General features: G+C 40.8%; 1 protein-coding gene across 1 annotated transcript in view; it reads right to left on the minus strand.

The window, feature by feature from the left end:
- The window catches only part of MSRB3 (methionine sulfoxide reductase B3), a 178,278-nt gene extending 155,714 nt beyond the window's left edge, over positions 1 to 22,564 (minus strand). Inside the window, exon 1 of the mRNA XM_041757528.1 lies at positions 22,431 to 22,564. The gene's annotated coding sequence lies outside the window, so the exon portion shown is untranslated. The remainder of the gene's footprint in view (positions 1 to 22,430) is intronic.
- Positions 22,565 to 22,845: the final 281 nt, after the last annotated feature.

Raw genomic sequence — 22,845 nt, forward strand, 5'->3', positions numbered from 1 at the left:
AGTAGTGTTACCCACTTTTGCATTTCCAACATCAGTGCAAATATCAACACAATGAAAAAAGAAAATAATGTCTTAGCATAAAAATAGTTTTTACATTGTGATTCCCTTGAAAGGGTCTCAGAGACTCTAATGGTCTTCAGCCCACACTTTAAAAACTGCTACTCTGGCACATTGCTTGGCACATAGCCAGCACAGTAAATATTCAATAAATATTTGTGGAACAAATGAACAATGAAAGAGAAATACATGTATAATTTATCCCATAATGTTTAAGAAACAACAAATGGTTAGAAAACAGTATCAGTTGTCTCTTTAGGCTTCTCACTACTTCTCGAAGTAATTAATACATCTCCTATTTCATTTAGTCTGCGGACAAATGCAAACTTTTAAACTATTTTATCACAGTGAAGAGGATATTCAAGACAGATTTCTGAAAGTAACAATCAGAGCATTACAACCCAATTTTCTCAGCATCAATATTTAAAATTCACAAAATTATATGCCCTGCTAAGGGACCAGAAAACAAATTCTGAATTAGTGTCATATCTAGAAAAGGAGAATTAACTTGTTGATAAATTCACTCAACATTTATTGAACCCACATCACGTACATGGTACCATTAATTCATGTAGTTTCTACCAATAAAAGCCTGCAAGTAGAGTAACCAAAGAATTAGACCTTTTGGAAATGCCTGAGAATAACAGAATTGTGACATTAAATAGATTCAGAACTAGAAAAGAAAAAACTTGGAGAACACCTAATACATCAATTTTTGAACATGAAGTCACCACCCACCACAGGTAAAATATTAGTTATGAGGTGTTTCACAAGTAATTTGTTAAAAATTAACTTCAGATGCCAAATTTTGAGAATAAGGTTTTAAAGAAAACAACTAGGATGTCTTTAGAGTTATCTCTTTAACAATGTCACCCTCATTTTGTTTTCTGACATAAATTCTTGAGTGGGAGAGAGAAGAGTGGAGTCAGAACTCGCACCAGGAATGTGCAGCCTAGACCATCTGTTCCTCAAGTCTATAATCACAATCTGCCGTATGACTGTGAGTATGTTGCTCATGAAATATCACCCATCGTGTGTATCCCAGTGGAAAAAAAAGTGGGCGAAAAAAATGAACTGATCTAAACCTCTTATTTTATAAACAGCAAAACAGAGATAAAGAGATTTGTCAAAGGTCAGACAGCTAGTTGGAGAAAATATTAGGCTAAAATCCCTCGTCTTCATACTGTGGCATCTGCATTTTCCTTATTATTCAGTTCACATAAAAAGTAAGAAAAGGACATAAAGAATTGTACCTAATATTGACAATGCAAAGGTTACACTGTGTCCATTAGGGTATACCAATGGTATAATTAAAATAGAATTATGGACATCTTCTTCTGCTATTAACTGTAACTTTACTAAATGCTTTTTTTTGCAGGGACTCCTGTTTTGAAAAGCATCTAGTCAAATACAAGGATTTATTCAATCTCACAGTAATATTTTATGACTTCTATCACCAATATAAAACACAAATCTTTTTCTTCTAAAATGTACATTGATTTCACAGCTCATAGCTTCTACATTATATATGTGTTTCATCTAATAAGTCTTTCTTAATATTTAAAAAGTGCCGACAAGAAGTAAGCAAAACCCACATAAATCATTTTTGATTACTAAAAAAAAAAATGCCTTCAGAATTTTTCAGTACAACTGTTTCATTTTGCTGTGTTTACACAGTACTGTTTTGTTTTGCTTTTCTAGTACTTGAGTTCAAATTCAAACTTTCTCACTGAATAGTTAGGTTTCATTTGGCAAGTTTTGCTCAGATGTAAACATGGAGTTTATCACAACTTCCTTCCTTAAGTAATATTCTTGATTATTTATTAATACCCCCCATGGAATTTATAGAATGTGAATGTCAATGTTTCCTCATGACATTTTACATAGTTGACTTTCCTTATTGAAAACATTCATTCGATTTTTCTATGACACTATACAGTATCGTTTTCTTCCTCCTTTTCTGGAAATTACTTCTCTATCTTTTTAAGATTTTATTTATTTATTTATTCATGAGAGACACACACACAGAGAGAGAGAGAGAGAAAGGCAGAGACAGGCAGAGGGAGGGAGAAGCAGGCTCCATGCAGAAGCCTGACATGGGACCCGATCCCAGGACCCCAGGATCACGCCCTGGGCTGAAGGCAGGCACTAAACTGCTGAGCCACCCAGGGATCCCTGAATTCTCTATCTTGCATTGCATTTGCTTCTGATTTTCAAACAGATAATGCGCCAGAGCTACCCCTCAGTGCCCTCTGTATTTCTCATGATTTAATCTCTTTCTTGTTGATCTTACCTACTCTTACAACCTCAACCACGTCAAGATCTAGCTCTAACACCGAATCCTGCTCTAATGCTGCATCTTCTACACCTATTGCATAACATCAACTTGCATTTGCACACTGTTCTAATTTACAGGCCCTTTCACATACATCATGATACAGCCTTAGATAGCTTGCAAGAAAGAATCTTTAGCCGCACTTTAACATATTATTCAAATACTGTGCACGCATATATCTTATTTGATATTACTACTAATGAGAATCATTTTTGAGCACCTGCACCAGATGATTTTGTATGTGGGTATATATCATTTAATCTTATCGACCCTGAGGTGGGCATTCCTATATGTTGTAGATTAGTGCTATTTGTCCAATATTTCTGGCTCTCTCTTTTTCAGGCAAGTTAGGAGTGCACTTCCTGGCCCCCCTGTGATTGAGTGAGACCATGTCATTAGTTGTGAACATAAATGATAATGTGTGCCACTTTGAAGCCACAGCACTTAATTGTTGCTGTGAGACTGTCCAGAACTTGCCCTCTCCAACAGTGACCAGCAATGTTCTATAATTAGATGGTGGCTGCTGTATTAGCCATGATCCTGAAGCAAGAAGACTCGGGGCAGTGTCCCTCATCTGATAGTGAACGTGCAATGCAAGCAAGAAATAAACCTTCAGTGTTTTAACCCATTGGGATTTGCAGATTATGTGTTCCAGCAGAATCTTGGATCCAGAGAACAATGTGCTTGAGGTCATAAGGCCAGTAAATGATGGGAGCCAAAATTTGAAATGAAATCTCTGTTAATCTCTGGTACCACATGAAAAATTCCTCAAGGGCAGGGACTTTTGTGCTTCAGATTGCTGTCCTTGTTTGGGAAAATAACAGGATCTGGAAGAATGAGAAGTCCAGTGCCAAAGACAATGAGACCACCTTGAAAAGCCCTGAATCTCTTGTTAATCTTCCCTTCTATTCCTAAATACCCCAAGGAGATTCTTACATTAGTCAGAAAACAAGGCTCTCCTCTCACATTAAGATATTAAAGGCTAAGAGAGACCCATAGCATCTTGGATGACAAACCAGTCCCAACCCTTCAAGATTGAAGTCTTCACTCAACTGCAAAACTGACCGTGTAGTTTCTGGTCACAATAAAATGACGGAATAGAAAGATCTCATTTCCTGAAGTGACTGAGCTCCCTGAGCACTCACCACATTCAGTGCCGCTTCTCTTACCGACCAAACAAGTCAGTGCCCAGATGCAGACCTCAGAAATACAGCGCCCTGATTTCAATCCATAAAAGAAGAAGAGGAAGAAAAAAACAATCCATTTGCCATGATGCTAGAAAAATGTATATGCTTTCCAGTGGAACAGAGATCACTGGACCCAAGGAGAAGGAACTATAGCAATAGCTCACTTTTTTGACCTGAAAGTAAATAATAAGTAAACAATACGTACGGAATTAACAATATGAGCTTTTAGAGACCACCTATATACAGAGATGTGGCTGTGGTTTCAGAGGAGAAGGTAAACAGTAGTAACATCTCATTTTGAAACAAAAAGAAAATTTATGTAGCTAACAAAATGTACAGAAGGCAAAAAAAAATTTTTTTTTTAATGTACAGAAGGCCAGGAGGAGAGGTAGAGGAAGGGGGTAAGAGTACCAGGACCCTCATCTGATAAGGTATTGTTAGGAGATACTAACTAGACAAGAAAATGCTAATTGACCCTCGGAATCCATTCTTCCTTCTTTGTGTAATAGAAGTAATAGAACTCTCTGAAATTTTAGCTGAATATACATCTCTCAGCCTCCCTTGCTGAGATCATGATACTCACTTTTGGCCAATGGAATATAAGCCGAAAGATCGAGGCACTTCCTTTACAGACAAAGTCACTTACTTCAGCCATCCTCTTCCTCTCGGAAATGGCAACGACTATAGCAGCCTGCCTGGACCCTGAGATGGAAGCTCCTTGAGGGGAAAGACAGACTTAGCAGGTCATGAAGCTAAGCTCTTCACCAGTCCATCCACCAGTGGGTGATTACTTGCCCTGGGCTCTTGCAGGAGAAAAATAAACTGCTGATTTATCTAAATCACTCTCCCTGGAATCTGTCACACTGCTTGGCAGGTAGCCTATCCAAAGCTGAGGAGCAAATATATTATTTATTGTTATTGTTATAAAAGTGAACAATAAGGAAAATGTAAAAGTCAAAACAACAGTAAACAGTGGTGGACAAACTAGAGAAGAAAGAACAGAGATACATCCTTACTTCTCATGACTGGGTATCAAATAAAATAGATGAATCAAGAAGCAGGACTAGAACTATATTGACTAAAATTAGGGAACTACCAGAATGATTTAAAAACATTACTCCACAAGAGTGAGACCGCGATGGGGAGGGGTGGAGTTGGAGGCGGTTGCTTTTCATCTTAAGTTCCCATGTACCAAGATGCATGTACAGGTTTTTCATAAAAATAAAGCTTGTACGTGCAAAAAAGATGGAACAGACCATTTCACCTAAAGAAAAACTTGCTAATGTAGGCTGACTAAATCCTACGCCTGGAACTATAAGCTACAGCATCTATATCTATCACTACCAAACTATTTTTAATGAGTTGAATACAAGCCCTAAAAATATGTGTCCCTAAATCATGTTTCAAATATTTTAAGTTAGAACTTTGCCACCATTCCAGGAAAAGAAAAGCGTTAGCACTGGAAACTTCAAATAAATATTTGCTCTTGTACCAGAAATTTTAGCATTCCTCCCCTCCAAGTGTACTTTCTATTGTAGAAAGTAAGAAAATTATGAAATAAAACTCTCATGATGGTATGTGTTGTGGCTTGAATCTGATAGGGCAGATAAAGGAGAAATTTTATGAAAATGGACTGCTATTACACTGAAAGATAAATCTTAATGACCTCCATCAGCTATCCTTTGATACCATGTTGACCTCGGGAGAGAAGTCATGAATGAGATCATAGAGTGAAAGAAATGAAATATTTTTGCAAAATGTTCCACAGCGGGTTTTTAAAAATTAATTTTAGGTGATTAAATTATGTTTTAAAAGAATTTGGGCGGGGGAGCGCCTAGCTGGCTCAGTCAGTTAAGTGTCGGACTCTTGATCTCAGCTCAGGTCTATATCTCAAAGTCGATCTCACAGCGGTGAGTTCAAGCCCCACTTTGGGCTCCATGCTCAGTGTGGAGACCACTTTAAAAAAAAGGAAGAAGGGGATCCCTGGGTGGCGCAGTGGTTTGGCGCCTGCCTTTGGCCCAGGGCGCGATCCTGGAGACCCAGGATCGAATCCCACATCAGGCTCCCGGTGCATGGAGCCTGCTTCTCCCTCTGCCTATGTCTCTGCCTCTCTCTCTCTCTCTCTCTCTCTCTGTGACTATCATAAATAAATAAAAATTTTTAAAAAATTTTTTAAAAAAAGGAAGAAGAAAAATGTGGGTATTCCACATGCATCTCAAACTATTCATTTGTTTGCCTCTTTACCAATTTTTTTAGGTAAACTCAATTTGTTTCTTTCTTTACTAATTTATTGTTCTTTCTGTATTCCTGAGCCTGTTAAAAACTACTCCCATGCACCCAGCCAGTAAACTTAAAATCTGGGAGTCATCCTCAATCATTGTCTATTTTAACCATTCATATCCCCAATTGACACTAAGCCGTTAGTGCCAATTTATTTCCAAGATTTTGCTCAAATACACCCTTTTCTTTTTACCTTTCATCTAAAATACAGCAATGGCCTCTTACTGGTCTTCCTGCCTCAACCTGACTCCCCTCACACCCACCCTCCCTACAGCTGCAAAAGTGCTCTGTACTAGTTCTGCCCATGTCAATACCCCTGGCTTCATGTCTTCCATACTCATTGGCACCTACAGGGGAAAATTCAACCAATCTACCTTGGCATTCGAGACCTATAAGGTTCGCTTCTCCTCCTACTTGTATAACTTCAGCCATCAACACTCCCTGGTACACTATATGCCACACGAACTCTCTCGTTCTTTACCTTGTCTCTAGTACCTCACACATTGACTAACTCCTGGTAGGCATTCCATAAGTACATTTTGAATAAATAAATAAATGTTCTGATAATAGCCAACTCTTTATCATTTCCCACACACCTTTTCCACACTCACCATACCACCCATATACTCATACAGGGAATGAACTCTTCATTTTTAACCTCCAAGACCCAGTTTAGATATCATTTCCTCTTGGAAACTTTCCCTTACCCCCCACCTCAGCCCTCTCCTCATCTCTTCCATCAGAAAATTAACCAATTCTTCTCTATACTACTTCCTACTTCAATGCCTCTATTACTATATCCACTACTGCATTTTAGAGTTTCAGGTTTTTATGTATGCCTCTCCCCCAGACTCCTTGAGAGTAGTCCGTGGTATACACCCCTGTAAAATAAAGGCTCAAGAAATGTTTTCATCATCACTGAACTCTATCTCTGAAACTATAATACACTATATGTATTCATTGAATTTAAATTAAAAAACACATTATCAGATGTTACAATGAAGATATTAGGCCAAGATCCATAAATAAATAAATATTTTCATTGAACTGAGCTAAAACGTCACTCCCTCTGTTTCTCTGTTTTCCTCCTCTAGGGTCTTATGGTCTATCTAGGCAATGTGGTAAACAGGAAAGAGTCCGAACTGGGTTCAAATTCTGACTCCATCACTTAGCTCAACTCATAAATCTCGAGCAAATTAGTTACGCTTTCTGATCCTAAGTTTCCTTACCTACATAATGTATCATAACACTAACTTCATTAAGTTTTGGAAGGATTAAATGAGATAATGTTTTTGAAAGTAATTAGCAGATTGCTCAGTGAATTTTACTCCTCTTACTGAGGGGGAAAAGAAGAAATATCGTGTAGAGATAGAGTTAGAAAGTGAAAGACAGCGTGTGTATGTATATGTGCGTGTGTGCATGCATGTGCATATGTGGCAGGGTTTAATTAGCTTAGTTTTGAACAGGGTAAGAATGAGGCAATTGTCTAACAGACAATTCAGCTAAGATTAATTTGAGATTAATTTTTCTATTACAGCAATGATGTTTCAGTGACTGCCAAAAAAACTGTCTTTGACAAAAAAATTCAGGTTTTGTAATCAACTGTTTCAATCATATAGAGTGATCTAACTTTATGCATGCATGAAGCAAACATATTAATAAAACAAGAATCCGACAAGGTAAACTTTTGGTTAGTTCTAATTTGAACATCTCAATAAAAGTTAGAAAATACTGTTGCAACTCAACTAAAACTACCAATAGTACTCACATTCAAAGATAAAACTGTTCTCAGATTTATGACTAATTTTGCATCACAACTCTGATAATTATCTACATTAGAGGTATTGAATTCCCAGTACTAATCTTGTTTAGTAATTAATTTGTTGTTTGAATGCCAATAAATTCTATTGTTTCCAGGTTTTTCTTCCAAACAGAATGCTAGCAACTTTTTATATTTCATAATTACACTATTATTTGAATTTAGATTATTCTACAAGCATTCTGAAGCCTCCTAATTACGCTTTATTGGATTCCTATTAAATGTTGTTTTCCAAAAAAAGAAAAGGCTAACATGTTATATAACACTCTATAATTCCTTCAGATAACAGGAGAGCTCAGGAAACATGCATGCATATATTCTGCATGTAGGGGAAAAAAGACCTCAAGGATGGACTCTAGCCAAATGATATATGAATCAAAATATCCTTAAGAATGGTAAAGTTGAGGTATAAAAGGTATGGTGGTAATCACTAAATGCAGTAGATGTTATATAATTAAATGAAAAAAGATAAAAATAATCCTGGAAAGGGAGAACATATAAAAATAACATTTCACAATAACCATGTGCATCTACAGCCCCATGTGGATCTTAGGTAACAAAGGCACAGCAGAAAAAAATAAAAGAATCCAAACTCCTCCTGCAGAGAAGCATCAAATGCTATTGTATCTTTTTTTTTTTTTTTCCAAATTTAATCATTAGATTAGTTTAGGTTCAATGATGTTTTTAAACACTTTTTCAAGGTCACAGAACCTAAAATGTTAACCTTTCAAATCCCTATGAACTATAAAAGTAAATAAAACACAGAAATGATATGGCAAACGATTGAAAACTAAGGGGGAAAGATCACAAAGAGAGGATAAAACAGGACAAGGAATGTCATCAACTTCATCCATGATAACACAAAATATAAGTGATTTAAATGGACCTACTAAAAAAGGACTCTCGTATAGAGAGAGTTACAAAACAAAGAAATGGCATAGAGGGAACCTCTAAAAAGCAGAGATAAAGAGAGACTGTACACATGCCTACACGCATACACAAACACACAAAGGTGGCAATACAAATAAATACCCTTTAAAAGAGAATATAAAGGAAACTGTGCATCCACACTGGGAACTGAAATAGGATAAACCCACTCTGAAATACTTCTGCTAGACCAAGTGCAGAGAAAATGTGTTGAGGAAAAGGCCAATCCCAACTCATCTCATGTGCAAACACTGTTCCTGCAAGTTAGTGAAAGCGAATCCAGCAGATCCGGCCAGTTTCTAAATAGGCGCCAAGGCCAGAACGCAGGTAGTCACGGGTCTAAGGAGCTTAATAACTGGCATAGTATCTCGAGCCAACAGTTAACTCTGGCAAGCCCTTCCGGCACTGGAAGCCACATGAAGCAGGGGTTCTGAGGCAATGCTCATGCCTAGCATACCAAGGATCTGAGAAGCACTGCCATGCCGGACTTTTGAAAAAGACAAAGCAAATGTGGAAAACTAGGGAAACTGCCCTGGAAAGTCTGGATGCTACTTCAATCAGAGCAAAGAAATTCAACTCTAGGGCACCACGTCTTGCTCCAACCATCTCCAGTTCTGATGTTCCTTCCCCCTCTCTTCACTGTGGCCACTGGAGTCAGAAAAGTAAACTGTAGTAAACCTAAACTTTTCTCTTTTTCCCTTTGAGCACCCTGCAAGATTAAGAAAAACACACCTCAAAGTCAGCCACAAGGCCTCTCACTTCCCAAACTGGGCGAGCCCACGATGCATTCATCCTTTATCTAACAGATGCTGGGGACAATGTGAGAAACAATGCACCATGGTCCTTCCCTCTGTGAAGCTTACATGTTGGTGAGAAAGATACTATTGGGAAGTGCAATAAGGACCACAGAGAAACAAAGGGGAATAAAGATCCTATATAACAGAAGCAAGTAGTCTAGTTTGGGCAGTGGGGGGCATAAGAAAGCCTTCCTGGAGGCAGTAACGTTTAAACTAAGCATAAAAGATCAGACTATGTTGCCCACATCAAGAATGAAGAAATAAAAAAAAACAAACAAATAAAAAAAGGATGAAGAAACAAGTCTTCCCAACAAAGAAAGTGAAAAGCAGTGGCCCTAAGATAAGAATGAATGCAGCCTGCTGGTGGTGATGAAAGAGGAGCATGGCTGGAGGGGTAGAGGTGAGGAGTACAGGAGGAGAGCTGAGGAGGCTGACAAGGCAGCCGGGCAGAGCAAATCTTGGAAGCCATTATAAGAATATGGAACTTCAACCTATAAAGAAAGGGGAGTAACTGAAGGAGAGTAGCAAGATCAGATCCAACTGGAAGGTGGAAAGTGGATGGAGGTGAGATAAGACTAATGAGGAAGCTATCGCAAAATTGTAGGGAAAAATTCGATACAGCACATGAGAATAGAAAAAAAAATTAGGAGAACTTCACAGTTCTGGCTCAAGCAACTGTGCAAATGGTAGTATCATTTACTTAAGTTAGGGAACAAGAGGGGAAGCTTAAGTTTGGGCAAAAAATAACAAAAATAACAACAACAACAAAAAACCTTCAGTTTTTGATATGTCGAAGGTTGCCTAAGACACTACCATCCAAGTGGAGATAATGTAGAGGCAAGTGATATACAGGACTGGGGCTTAGGAAACAGATCTGGTCTATGGGTAGATTTAGGGGGAGTTAATTTTATACAAATGGAACTGAAGCTGTGGAGTAAACTGGATTGCCTCGGAAAATACATACAATGAGAAAAGAAAATGTCAGAGCCCTGAGGAACTTCAACATTTTTTTAAATAATTAATTTATTTTTTATTGGTGTTCAATTTGCCAACATACAGAATAACACCCAGTGCTCATCCCATCACGTGCCCTCCTCAGTGCCCGTCACCCATTCACCCCCACCCTCCGCCCTCCTCCCCTTCCACCACCCCTAGTTCATTTCCCAGAGTTAGGAGTCTTCAACATTTATGAGTGAGCTGGAGGAGAAAGAATTAGCAAAGAAGACCAAGAAGGATCACCCGCCAAAGAAGAGAGAGGTCAAGGAAAGTGTTGTTCCAGAATAACAATGAGGATGATGATTGGGACAATGATAAGGCTGTTGCTAGCAAACATTTACTGTGAATGAACTCTGGGGAAGACACTGTGCTAAGGAAACTACCTATATCATCTCATTTAATGAGTACAACAATGTATGTGGTAGGTATAATAGTAATGCCATCCTACAAGTGAGGAAACTGAGGCACAGATAATTTAATGAATTTGCCTACAATCACATATGTAACAATACCAGTGTTACAAACCAAACTAGGACTGAATTGTCAATGTATCAAATGTCCTGAAGATAGGAACCAAATTGTGTCCGTTCAGCTGAATTATATGGACACCATTAATGGCTCCGATCAAAGCAGTTTCAGTGGAATAGCACGGATGGTTCTTCCCATTTTCTTAAGACCCTATATCCACTCCATCAGCAATCCATCAGTTTTGCCATCAGCACTCGGGTCCTAACCGTTACCAACTGAACTAGCCCTTAATGGTTTTTCCATTTGGTCCCTACAATCCATTCACCACATGGCAGCTAGACTGACAATTTTAAAATGCAAATCAGATCTTATCACTGCCTCCTTAAAACCCCCTAATGGCTTCCATCACACAAATACTATCGAAGTTCCTCATTATGGTCTAAAAGCCCCATCTGATCTCATCACTCTCTTTACTCTCAACTCTAACCATCCTCCCTCCTTCTCCTACCACAAATGGTCTTCTCACTCCTTCTACGACAGGCCATGCTAGTTCCAAAGTGGGAATGAAAGTCCCTAGTCTCTCTAGCTCATACTGCGTCCCCAGAGATTAGATGAGTTAGTGCCTGACATGTAACATGGGCTTAGCACCTATTTTTGGTTGGAGAGCAGATAGAGACAGCAAGGACATAAACAACTTGTAAAACAACTTGGTCACAGAGGATGATGGCAAGTGGAGTAGGCTTTCTGTTTATTTTTAAAGATAAGAGAAATTTGAGCATGTTTAAATAAAGGATATTAGGAGATTATCCAAGACCTTGGAAAGACTTGAAGACATCATGAACTCACAATGTAAGGGAAAAATAATTAGGAAATTAATCGATTTTAGGAAAAAAATTAAAGTTATACAAGAAAGTTACAGTATAAAGGGATTTTACTCTCTATACTGAAGTTTTTTGTTCTGCAATTTGAGGGGTTGGGGAAAATCAGTAGTTTCCAATCACTATCAGGAACTTCCATTTGATTCTTTCCTTCATGATCATCCTTGGTTACTTTACACCGAAAGGAGGCTCTGTTTAGCAATTACATATGTCTGATTAGTGAAATAATTACACCTAACAAATGCAACTTAGTTGGGAAAACCAAGGCTCATCAGGCAGATTAAGTGATCCATTTAAGATCACAGAAACACTTTTTTTTAATAGGACGCCATTGTCTAAAAATGAAGAAACTAGTCCAAATTAGCACAGGAAATCAATGAAATCAATTCCAAACCATATACCAAAGTAAAAAACAAAAATATTTTATAAGAATAATACAGAAGATATACTTTTTCCTTTTAATTAAGGGGGGGAAGCAATAATAAATCCCAGAGAATTTTTAAAAACCTGCATGAAAAAAGTCAGGGTCTAACCATGAAGCAAATTAAACTGTAGTATGACTTTAAATAATTGGTGTTGTGCAGGAGAACCAACTTGATGATCACCCTAGGCTCATTCTTTTTTGAAAGTCACAAAAACACTTTAATACCTTAAAAAGTTAAATGGGAAAAACACATAATTAAAAGAAAAGGCTACATAGGAGTCATAATACTGTTATGATTAGGAGCATAAACTCTGCGGCCAGACTGCCAAGATTTAAATCATAGTCATAGAAATTACTGAATGCCTTGCACCTCGGGCCCTAATCTCAATGTATGAGTTCTCCCAATAATATGCTACCTCCTTGATTAAGTTGTCTTGAGCATTAAATAAGTTAATCTACGTAAAGAGTAAATACTTAGACTAGCGGGTGGCACAAATGGTAAATAGACTAGTAACATCTGTTGTATTTGCTATTATTATAATTATTATTATCATCATCACCATTACTATTATTACTCACTATATTGGTGGTGAAGCTTAGAAGCAATGGGAAAAAATAGATTCGACTCCACAGAAAAACATAAGAACTCTAACATGTAAATGTGAAAGAAGCAGAAATTAAAAAAAAAAAAAGCAGAAATAAATAAAATGTAGAAAAACACATAGACAATAAAACAAATGTTAATCTTTTAAAAATGAGTTGCATACACCAACATGGGTAACACAGATATAATGTAATGGGGGGGGGGGGCAAGTCCTAGGAGTTGAAGAGCAGATGACAATATTAGTAGAGGGTTCCAAAACATGCAAAAGTAAATAATAATATATGTAGAGATAGATACATCTATGGTAAAACTATAAAAAAAGAAAAGATAGAGTGGAAAGAAAAAGCAAGAATGTATATTAGTTATCACTTGTGTTAAATGATTGTCACCAAATGCATGACCAGAGATACTCTGAGGAGGGAGAAGGTATGAATGGAGGTCATGCAGGCAACGTTAACACTACTTCTGAAGCTGGGTAGGGGTATCTAGATTTTTTTTAAATCATTCTTTATATCCTATGTATAGATGTTATATATTCTTTTTTGGGCATTGTGAAATATTTATAATGAAAAAGGGCAAAAACTTAACAATGCATTTTAAAGGCAAGAGATTTTTCTTCTACCTGTCTAATCAGTAAAGTAATTTTTCTTTAAAGCTCAATGGAGAAGATTTTCTTCTTTAACGGTAAGAGCAAATTAACTAGTTTTAAGAATTAAATATATTTCTAGGATGGTCAAAAGTAAATTCTACTAGCAGTGTACCCGGATTAAAAGAGGACTATTCCCTGGGCAGCCCGGGTGGCTCAGCCGTTTAGCACCACCTTCAGTCCAGAGCGTGACCCTGGAGACCTGGGATCGAGTCCCATGTCAGGCTCCCTGCATGGGGCCTGCTTCTCCCTCTGCCTCTCTCTCTCTCTCTGTGCCTCTCATGAATAAATAAATAAAATCCTTTATAAAAAAAAAAAAAAAGAGGATTATTCCCATCTGAGATACATCATCAAGCCTAAATACGCAATTCTTAGCTGTTTATTTAGATCAACCAACATAGTTTCTCCTGCTTAATGCCATCGCTTCAAATGGGATAGTTAATACGATGCTTCTAATACACTGTAATCTATCCTCTAAATAAGTACTGAATCTTTAAAAGGGTTATATAACTTGGCTTATGGATCAAATTACTGAGCACAATAGGCTACAAAGCTCAAACATAAGATCTTAGTCACAGAATAACATTTATACGTAGTTTCCCAAAGAAACAACTTGAACCAAACATAACAAGAGAAGACAACTTTGTATAATTTATTAATCATATCATTTCCATTAAAAACTGTGCAAGCTACTTGGAGACTTTTAGACAGCCCACAGACCATAGAATCTGCAAGCAAAAACATCAGGTATTACTCAGTCCAGTTGGTTCAGTTTGCTGATGTGAAAACTGAGGCACAGAGAGTGTAAATGCTTCGGGCAAGAACAGGACCAGGAAAACCCAGTCCTCGAATTTGCTCTCCAATGTTCTTTTCATCGCACTCCATCCTTTGCATCATGAAAGGATGCAAATGTACTCATGAGCCTGCAATTCTCCCCCTGGATCTGCAAACTGGTACACATCCCCTACCTTGGACCAGGCTCTTCCTGGCTCCCTACAGTGACCTCACTAGATGGAATATTCACATACCAAGATATCGGGAAGGACTTCAGTATAAGCACCTTTTCATTCTCAATTACTGTGAGACAAGGGCTCCCAGACTACCTGCGGTCCCTCAACTGCTGTCCTACCTAATGGACTGTGTACAGGGAGGTATGACCCTACCTTTTTTTCCTTAGACACCACTACTGTAAGATAAATATCCACCAGTAATGGTCACCTTAGATTTCTCCTAACCCCAACCACGCCCAGATTCAACCAAACATAAATAAGAGAAATGAAAGCACAAACATAAAATTCAGGACTCTGATTTACACCAAAGCTGTCCTGATATCTTTTAAAGACTCTTTAACATGTAGTACAGGCTTATTTTTGGTGCTGCCTTAAATTTCACATATGTACTGAGGGATTGGTTGGTTTGGTTTGGTTTGCAGGGTTGGGCTTTTTCTTTTTTCTTTTTTTTCCTTTAAATAAAATAAACTGACCCAAGAAACCACAAAGATTCACTGTGTAATTTACTGTAATAGAAGATGGTTATGCCATGACAGAGACCGCCGTAGGTATGTACTTATATACAAATCACCGACTAAGTTTCATCCTAAAAAAACAGGAGAATGGCCCTAAGAATGATGCTTATATACCTGAAAATATAATTTTAAAAAAGCATTCATATACTAGTCCCTGAGACCGCTTAACAGCCCCAGTCTTAGCATAAAGCACATTGCCTGGCATAAAACAGGCAACTGCTGTTCCAAGAGGATATTGAGAAGGAACTTTCTTGTCATTCTAAAATTTCAACCATGGCTCAGATTTTCAAACAAAACTCTCCTCCACATTCTAAAGTGAGATGACAACGAGCCACTGAAAACTGACACCAGAACCTCCCTGAGAGTATCCACAAAGCAAGAAATCAAGCTATCTATAGGCTCTATAAGCCATAATTTCCACATATACGTACTTTCTGAACGTCAGAATGCTTTTATATTTTAAAAAAACTGATTTAAGATTTTTATTATGGTGGGATCCCTGGGTGGCACAGCAGTTTAGCGCCTGCCTTTGGCCCAGGGCACGATCCTGGAGACCCGGGATCGAATCCCACATCGGGCTCCCGGTGCATGGAGACTGCTTCTCCCTCTGCCTATGTCTCTGCCTCTCTCTCTCTCTCTCTCTCTCTGTCTCTCTCTCTCTCTGTGTGTGTGTGTGTGACTATCATAGATAAATAAAAATTTTTTAAAAAAGATTTTTATAATGGCTTTTTGCTATTATGTATTTTCTCAGCCAACAGCTACTAAAAGCACAACTACTAGCATCTGGGAGGGTTCCTTTTTTTTAATCAAGTTAGAAATTATTCTTAATACTCCATACTAAACATAGACATGCCATTTCAGACGCATGTTATGAAGAGTATACTATTCTTAGAAACAGAATCAGGATACCCTGTTGGCCAGGAAGCAGGCCCTGAGAGCACATTTCCTACACCAGCACTATTTCTCTGTTTCACCTGCATTCATCTCCATATTTTACCAACCTCTGCAGTTTATGCAAATAAAGCCTTCTCAATGAAGTAAATTCCCTCTGCTTTCCTTCAGAAAAGACAGGTACCAGGAAATTGGCAGTTTCCTGTAACCAGCACTCTGCTGGGTAACCTAGTCATACAGATGCCAGGTAACAATGCTGCTCCAGGCTACCAGGCCCAGAGTCACAGATCAGGGTATGCCAGGTGGCCAACTCAAGTGTTCAAGAAACTTGCAGGCAATGCTTGAAGAGATAAGAAAAACAAGGCATTCTGTAAGGAAGAGGTAGTGATGAGATTTATTATAAATTTTTAAAATCATAGATTAGGAAATTGTCAATAATTATTTTAGGGATAAGAACTTGACCATGGCAGGAGCACCTGGGTGGCTCAGTGTGTTAAGCGTCCGCTTCTGGCTCAGGTCATGATCCCGGGGTCCTGGGATCAAGCCCCACATCTGGTTCCCGACTCAGCAGGGGGTCTGCTTCTCCCTCTGCCTCACCCCCCTCTCAAATAAATAAATAAAATACTTTTAAAAAGAAAGAAAAAGAACCAACTTGACCATGGCAATAAAAAAGTGCCCACAGAGGACCAAAAAATAAAAAAGCCATCTGGTGGGAATGGCTTCATGTTCTTGGAGAAGATAAAGGGAGGAGTGAGGACAAAACAGAGTAAAATGTGTGTTCAAAGCTAAATGAACCCCTTGTAGGAAGCTCAGAGTACAGAGAAAAGCAAGGCCTGGTGATGACGAAGACAATGATGGCGTTAGTCCTTTATCTTAAGAGATATACGCCACCGAAGAGGTTAAGACAGGAAGTACCAGCAACAATTTTGCAGTTTGGGAAGGTCTTTCCAAAGGATCCTTTGCTCAAGGCTTCCCATGTGCTATTCGTGGAGTGAGTACATGCGGTGTCCCCTAAACAAGGAAAGCTCTGGGACAGAAAGCCATACACTGACTGGCCTTCATTCAAAGCCACATGGAGCTGCATCTTCTGGATGATCACGCTTTTCCTGTGTCCCTCCTCTTCCTCCAGTCAACAAGTGTTTTGTTTTCTTCTCCCCTTTAGTTTTAGGTTTCCTTACTCATCCGCGTTTTACTCCAGCCCCCCATCCCTCCAAGTCACAGCCTCACATTTCTGGCTACACATCTCCACATGAAGGTTCGACCAGCACCTCAAATGCAAGAGATCTCTAAAACAAAACTCATTTTTTTACCTCCACCCACAAACCTGCTGAGCTCACATCCTCGCAAACGCCCAGGCTTAACATCTTCCCATCATCTTTTAGTCATCCCTCTCTATCTCTATCTTCAATTACTTGTTTGTTTCTATGCTGTCTTCCTCAGCAACACTCCTCCAATCCCAGTGCCACCAACCCTTGTTCAGGTCCTCATTCTCTAAGAAATCTCTTTTAACCTTTCTTTATTAATCCGATGGTTTCTTTCCCAATTTGACTCATCCCCTGAATTATTAGATAATATATCTTATAATCCAATCCTGATTTTGAGGACTCAAAAAAATTTCAATCTCATAATTTACTAACCCAGTCCAAATTTCCTCGCCTGGTACTGAAAGCCCTCCATGTTCTAAGCCAAACTTAATTTTCCATCTTTATACTTTACCTTCCCGCTATTCCCCTTCATTTATGCGCCAATGTTTTCCTATACCTGCCCCCTCTATCTGATCTGGTAAATATTGGAGGCTCAACACAAGTCGATTTCCTTCCATATCAGTTTGCTATACTTTCCTTCCCTATCCATCTCAGTTGGTAAGAAAAGATCCCATCATCTACATATTTGATCATCACAATAGAACTAGAATTTTCATGGAAAAGCCTGTAGTATCTAGAAAACAGACAAGGACTAAGAAAGAAGAGCAATATGACTGAGCTTCAATGATTGAAGGAGAAGGCAGTGACAAGCAGGATGCCATACAAGCTTCAGAACATCTGAAAAAGCTGGAATCATCATGCCTGGGATGATGGATGCTAACAGCTTATGTGAATTCTTCTAGATGATTCACTGGTCTAATAGAACTTATAGTCCAGTGAGGATGAATACACGCAAGATGGTAAAATCATGCTCCAATCACGGTACAGAATGTTTTGGAAACAAAAGAAATAACAAATTCTAAGAGGTGGAGAAAGCTTCGCAAACGACACGACCATGAGGTGGAGACCTTCGGGTCCGAAGGCCAAGTTAGGAGAGAAAAACAATCCAGGCGGCCGAAGTGGTCTAAGGGAAAGGGAGAGATGGGAAATACTAAACCTGGGTGAGAAACAGGAAAATAACTAAGGAACTCCCTCAACTACTACTATTTTGAATGTCTGCAGTTATCACTTAAATCGTTTTAATGAATTCACCCTTAAGCTATTTGAGCCCAGCATTTTAATTCAGTGAATTCCTGAAAATATGCAGACAATTATCTACAGGATGGATCAACTGTTATTAAAGAGGATCTTTCACAAGTCAGGTGGATGCCAAGCTGTGCCGTAATTCCTAAATGTGGTGCTACCCTCCGTTCACTCCCCCAAGGCTCCTCCTCTTCAGCATTCCTGCCTCTGTCTGAATGAACTGCTCTAAAAATCCTAGGATCCCACTGAAGGTGGCACACTCGTTTCTACACATACTGCAATCAAAAGAAAATTATACCTTTTAAGAACTAATAACCCCATAGTACAAAATGTAAAAATGCAAAATCAAACCACACAAATGTCTGCAACACGTACTACAAAGAACTCCAGAATTAGAGGAAATCTTAGGGAAAATCTATATCAACAATGTGACCCAACCTATGTCTAACAGGTTCTATCTCTCAGGAATTTAGATTCCAGCCTCAATGATTTAGTCTTTCCCTGTGAACCGAGGGACACATAAATATTCAAGAGCTGCTGAGCAGTCAAATTCAACCAGGAACACAGGAAAGCAGGAAAAAAATGGTCAGCAAAGAATGGACAATGAAGCAAAGAAAGGCCAAGAGGAGAGATGGAAAGTTCCAGGTTTTCCAGTCCCTAGTCCCTAATAAGGTCTGTCTGCACTTAGCTTCCATCGAATACCTCTCTTTCGTTTTCCTAAAACTAGTTCAAGTTCATTTCTGTTACTTACAACAGAAGCTTAAAAGAGGCAATAACCAAATCCTCCATAAAGTCAATTGGTTGATTTATTGCTGGCCTACCTTTTCTACAATTTTATTCTTTCCTTGCTTTTCTTTAAAAGCCATAAAGACAACTTTGGTCTGCTATGGAGAAAACATGTGAACAAGGATCCAGGATCATGCTGAGAACTTTAACAGAAAAAACAACTGTGCCCACAAAGGAGAAAATATCGGAATTTTCAAAGTAAAGTCTTGAAATATCTATCTGTACAGCAATCACAGATCCCAACAACTGGCAAATTAAACAGAAATCTGATTACCCTCCTATTCAAACTCAATTTAATTCTGAATAGACCAGATGGGTAGGTCCAAGTATGATCAATAGGGCATTTTGTAGGAATGTAGGGCGTTTCATCTGGAATGCCCCCAAATAACTAGCCACAGCCTCCCAACCACAGAAAGGTTTGGGTGCTCTACTGTGGTATCCCTAACCAAGACACAAATTCCAGAACTGAATACCAAACCATTTTAGGGCCTGGGCTTAACTGTCCCCAAACAGCAGTTTGACATTTACCCTATGACATAACCAGCACTTTCCGCTATTAGATCAGGGGAAGAGAAAGTAACACAGAAACTTAATATCACAGAACTCTGTCAACGTGTGTGCATCTGTGCCCATGTGCCAAGTATCAAGATGTTCCACAAGCTGGATCCACACCAATCAGATCTGACCACAAGAAGACCAGTTGAACACGTATAGCAAGTCAGAGCTGACAATGTGAAGTCTGAATCAATGTAGTGTGGGTAGCTCCACAGGATCATATAAACAAAAACAATATTACAGTATTCTGGAGTTAGAAGGGACATGGAGATTATGTTCAACTTCATCAGTTTACAGAAAAGGAAGTTAAACATCTGAGCCAAATTCATCAATCAATCCCCAACTATGGTAAGGAACACAGGTGAGATAAAAATAAAAAAACTGTGACCAGATAATAGAGCCAAAATGTATTATTGCCTGAAGTTCCTCTTTAATGGCTGAAATTTTATTCTTAATTTAAAAAGGATAAATGTATTAGAAAATGTAGGGGAAAAAAATCTATTAAGCTACTGCTGGGATCTTTTTTGGATATTCTTGTTACTTGAGTTTAGCAAAATAGTAAAGATTTCTGACCTAATGGGTTAACATTTTAGTTAAAATTTTAGAACAAGCACCTTTAAAACCTAGGTTTGATTCAAAACCTAAATGATGCTGTATGTTTGCAACTTTGGCAGACAGGCGGTTAGGCACTCTGACAAAATTCTATACGGCAGAGAGCTACTGACTTTAATATAAAAAAATTCCAGACGTTCACATAGGGCCCTAATAAAAGTCACCAGAAATTAGACTTATAGGTCAGCTGGGACCAAAATTAAAAAAGTGAATGTTTAAATGATCCAAATATACACTTGGTGTTCAAAACTGCTGGCAAGGGGCCACAGCACAGTGGATTTTGGTCTTCGAGGGCTGCTTTACCACAAGAATTAGGTAAGTCAACACATCACTGAAGAAATTAAAAAAAAAAAGAAAGAAACATATATTCCCCGGCAGTACAATCCACTCTTTATCGTGCAGCACAGTATTTTCTAGAAGACCACTAATAAAATGTGCAGTTAGAACCTGTTGTATTTCCCAAGAAGTACTATTAAAGATACTCCTAAAACGTGAATCCATAAAAAGGTCTTTCTGAAAAACAGTCTCAATCAGAAGCAAACATGAAATGGATATCATTACTTAATATTTATAAACTGCACATTTAAAAAGGCTAAACATTTTTTCAATTTCCCATTAATCTAAATTGGCAATGTTAGAAGTTACACAAATCCTAAAGACATTTTTACAGACAAACTATATTTTAAAGTCTGTTTTGAAAGAAAACAAAAAAGTCTGTTTTGCCACCAAGGCTGCAAATGGAAATAAGAGAAAGAGAAGAGAGTTCTGAATATAACCCATGCTTAATAGAGTCAGTTTGCAGCTAATTTCTCAGTCCTAATTGCTAGCCATTACCGTGTTGACAGTTCAGCCTACTAGTGGCAAAAACAAAAGCGAACTGAAGTTTCCTTATCTCAACTGAGGAATGATCATTTTTGACCTTCCATTCCCGAAACCATGAAGCACCGAGAAGCTCTGATGGTCAGTAAGTTAGAGCCTCATCACGAATACCAAAGTCCGTGCAATTTCACATCGGCCTTACACTCTACCTCCGTCATTTCAAATCATTGCTTTTTGTAATTGCCTGATGGGGGAAATAAAAAAAAAAAACGTTTCCCTGATATTTTCCACATGATCTCAAGAAAACGACCCTTAAAAATCATCCTGTGAAGACCCGAATTACCACAGTCCTAAGCCAGGGCGGGCAGCGATGGCACCTTTCCTTCACATAGTTTTGACTTTAAATGGTCCAGTATGAAACTTAAAAAAAAAAAAAAAAAAAAAAAAAAAACAGACTCAGATGCTTTTTTTCCGCTTCAAAGCAAAACAAAACTGGTACCTGACGAACTCGGGGTCCTGCTCGGGTTAGGCCTATTAAATACGAGCGGGGCCCGCGGGGGCGGCAGCCGGGACCCCACCCCGCGGGCCACTCGCCGGAGACCCCCGCCCTTGCCCCCTGCGCCCCTGCCCCTGCTCCCCTGCGCCCCGGAGACCCGCCTCTGCCCCCTGCCCCCGCCCCCCTGCGCCCCCCGAGACCTCGCCCTTGCCCCCTGCGCCCCTGCCCCTGCTCCCCTGCGCCCCGGAGACCCGCCTCTGCCCCCCGCGCCCCTGCCCCTGCCCCCTGCGCCCCCAGACCCGCCTCTGCCCCCTGCCCCCGCCCCCCTGCGCCCCCGAGACCTCGCCCTTGCCCCCCGCGCCCCTGCCCCTGCCCCCTGCGCCCCCGAGACCCCGCCCTTGCCCCCCCAAGTCCCCGCCCCTGCCCCCTGCGCCCCTGCCCTCGCTCCCCGCGCCCCGGAGACCCCCACCCTGCGGGACGCGCGGGCCTGGCGGGCGCTTTCCCACGCGGAGCGGCCCGTTCCCGGAGCGGGCACTTCGGCGGGGCCCCGGCGCTGCCCCCCCTCCCCCCTCCCCCCTCCCCCCGGCGTGCCCCCCTCCCCCCTCCCCCCGGCGCTGCCCCCCCTCCCCCCTGCCCCCTCCCCCCGGCGTGCCCCCCTCCCCCCTCCCCCCGGCGCTGCCCCCCCCCCCCGCGCTGCTCGCCGCCCGGGGCGTCCCGCGGGCTCAGGTCCGCTCCGGGGACGGGATAAGGTGTCAGCGGGCGCCCCCACCGCGGGGGACGGGGACGGAGCCGGCCTGACCCCCCCGCGCTCCCCGCCGCGCCCCTGCCCGGCCCGCAGGAGGCCGGGGCCCGGGTCGCGGTCGCACGTCGCCGGGACTTACCTGCCTGCGCGCCTCCCCGCGCCGCGGCCGCGAGCAGCCAGAGGCAGAGGAGCGGCGAGAGGGGGCGCCGGGGGCCGCGCCGCGCGCTCATGGAAGGGCAGGGGCCCGCCGTCCGCCGCCGCCTCCCTCCCTCCCTCCCCCCTCCGCGGCTCCGGGCGACGGACGGGGCGGCGGGAGGCATGACGGGAAATTCCTGGGCACGGGCGGCCGCGGCCAAATATGAGCAAGAGCCTGGGAGCCCGCGAGGGAGCCCGCCGAGCGCCCGCCGCCCCCCTGCACCGCCGGCGCGGACCGCGCAGGGGTCGGACAGACAGACAGACAGCGGGGACCCCGGGAGGCCCCGGCGCGGCCCACGCCTGGGGGCTTGGGTACTGACAGGATGAGGAGCCCGGCAGATGCTTGCGTGGGGGTGCGG

This window comes from Vulpes lagopus, chromosome 5 (genome assembly GCF_018345385.1).
Source record: "Vulpes lagopus strain Blue_001 chromosome 5, ASM1834538v1, whole genome shotgun sequence".
NCBI classification, from domain to species: domain Eukaryota; kingdom Metazoa; phylum Chordata; class Mammalia; order Carnivora; family Canidae; genus Vulpes; species Vulpes lagopus.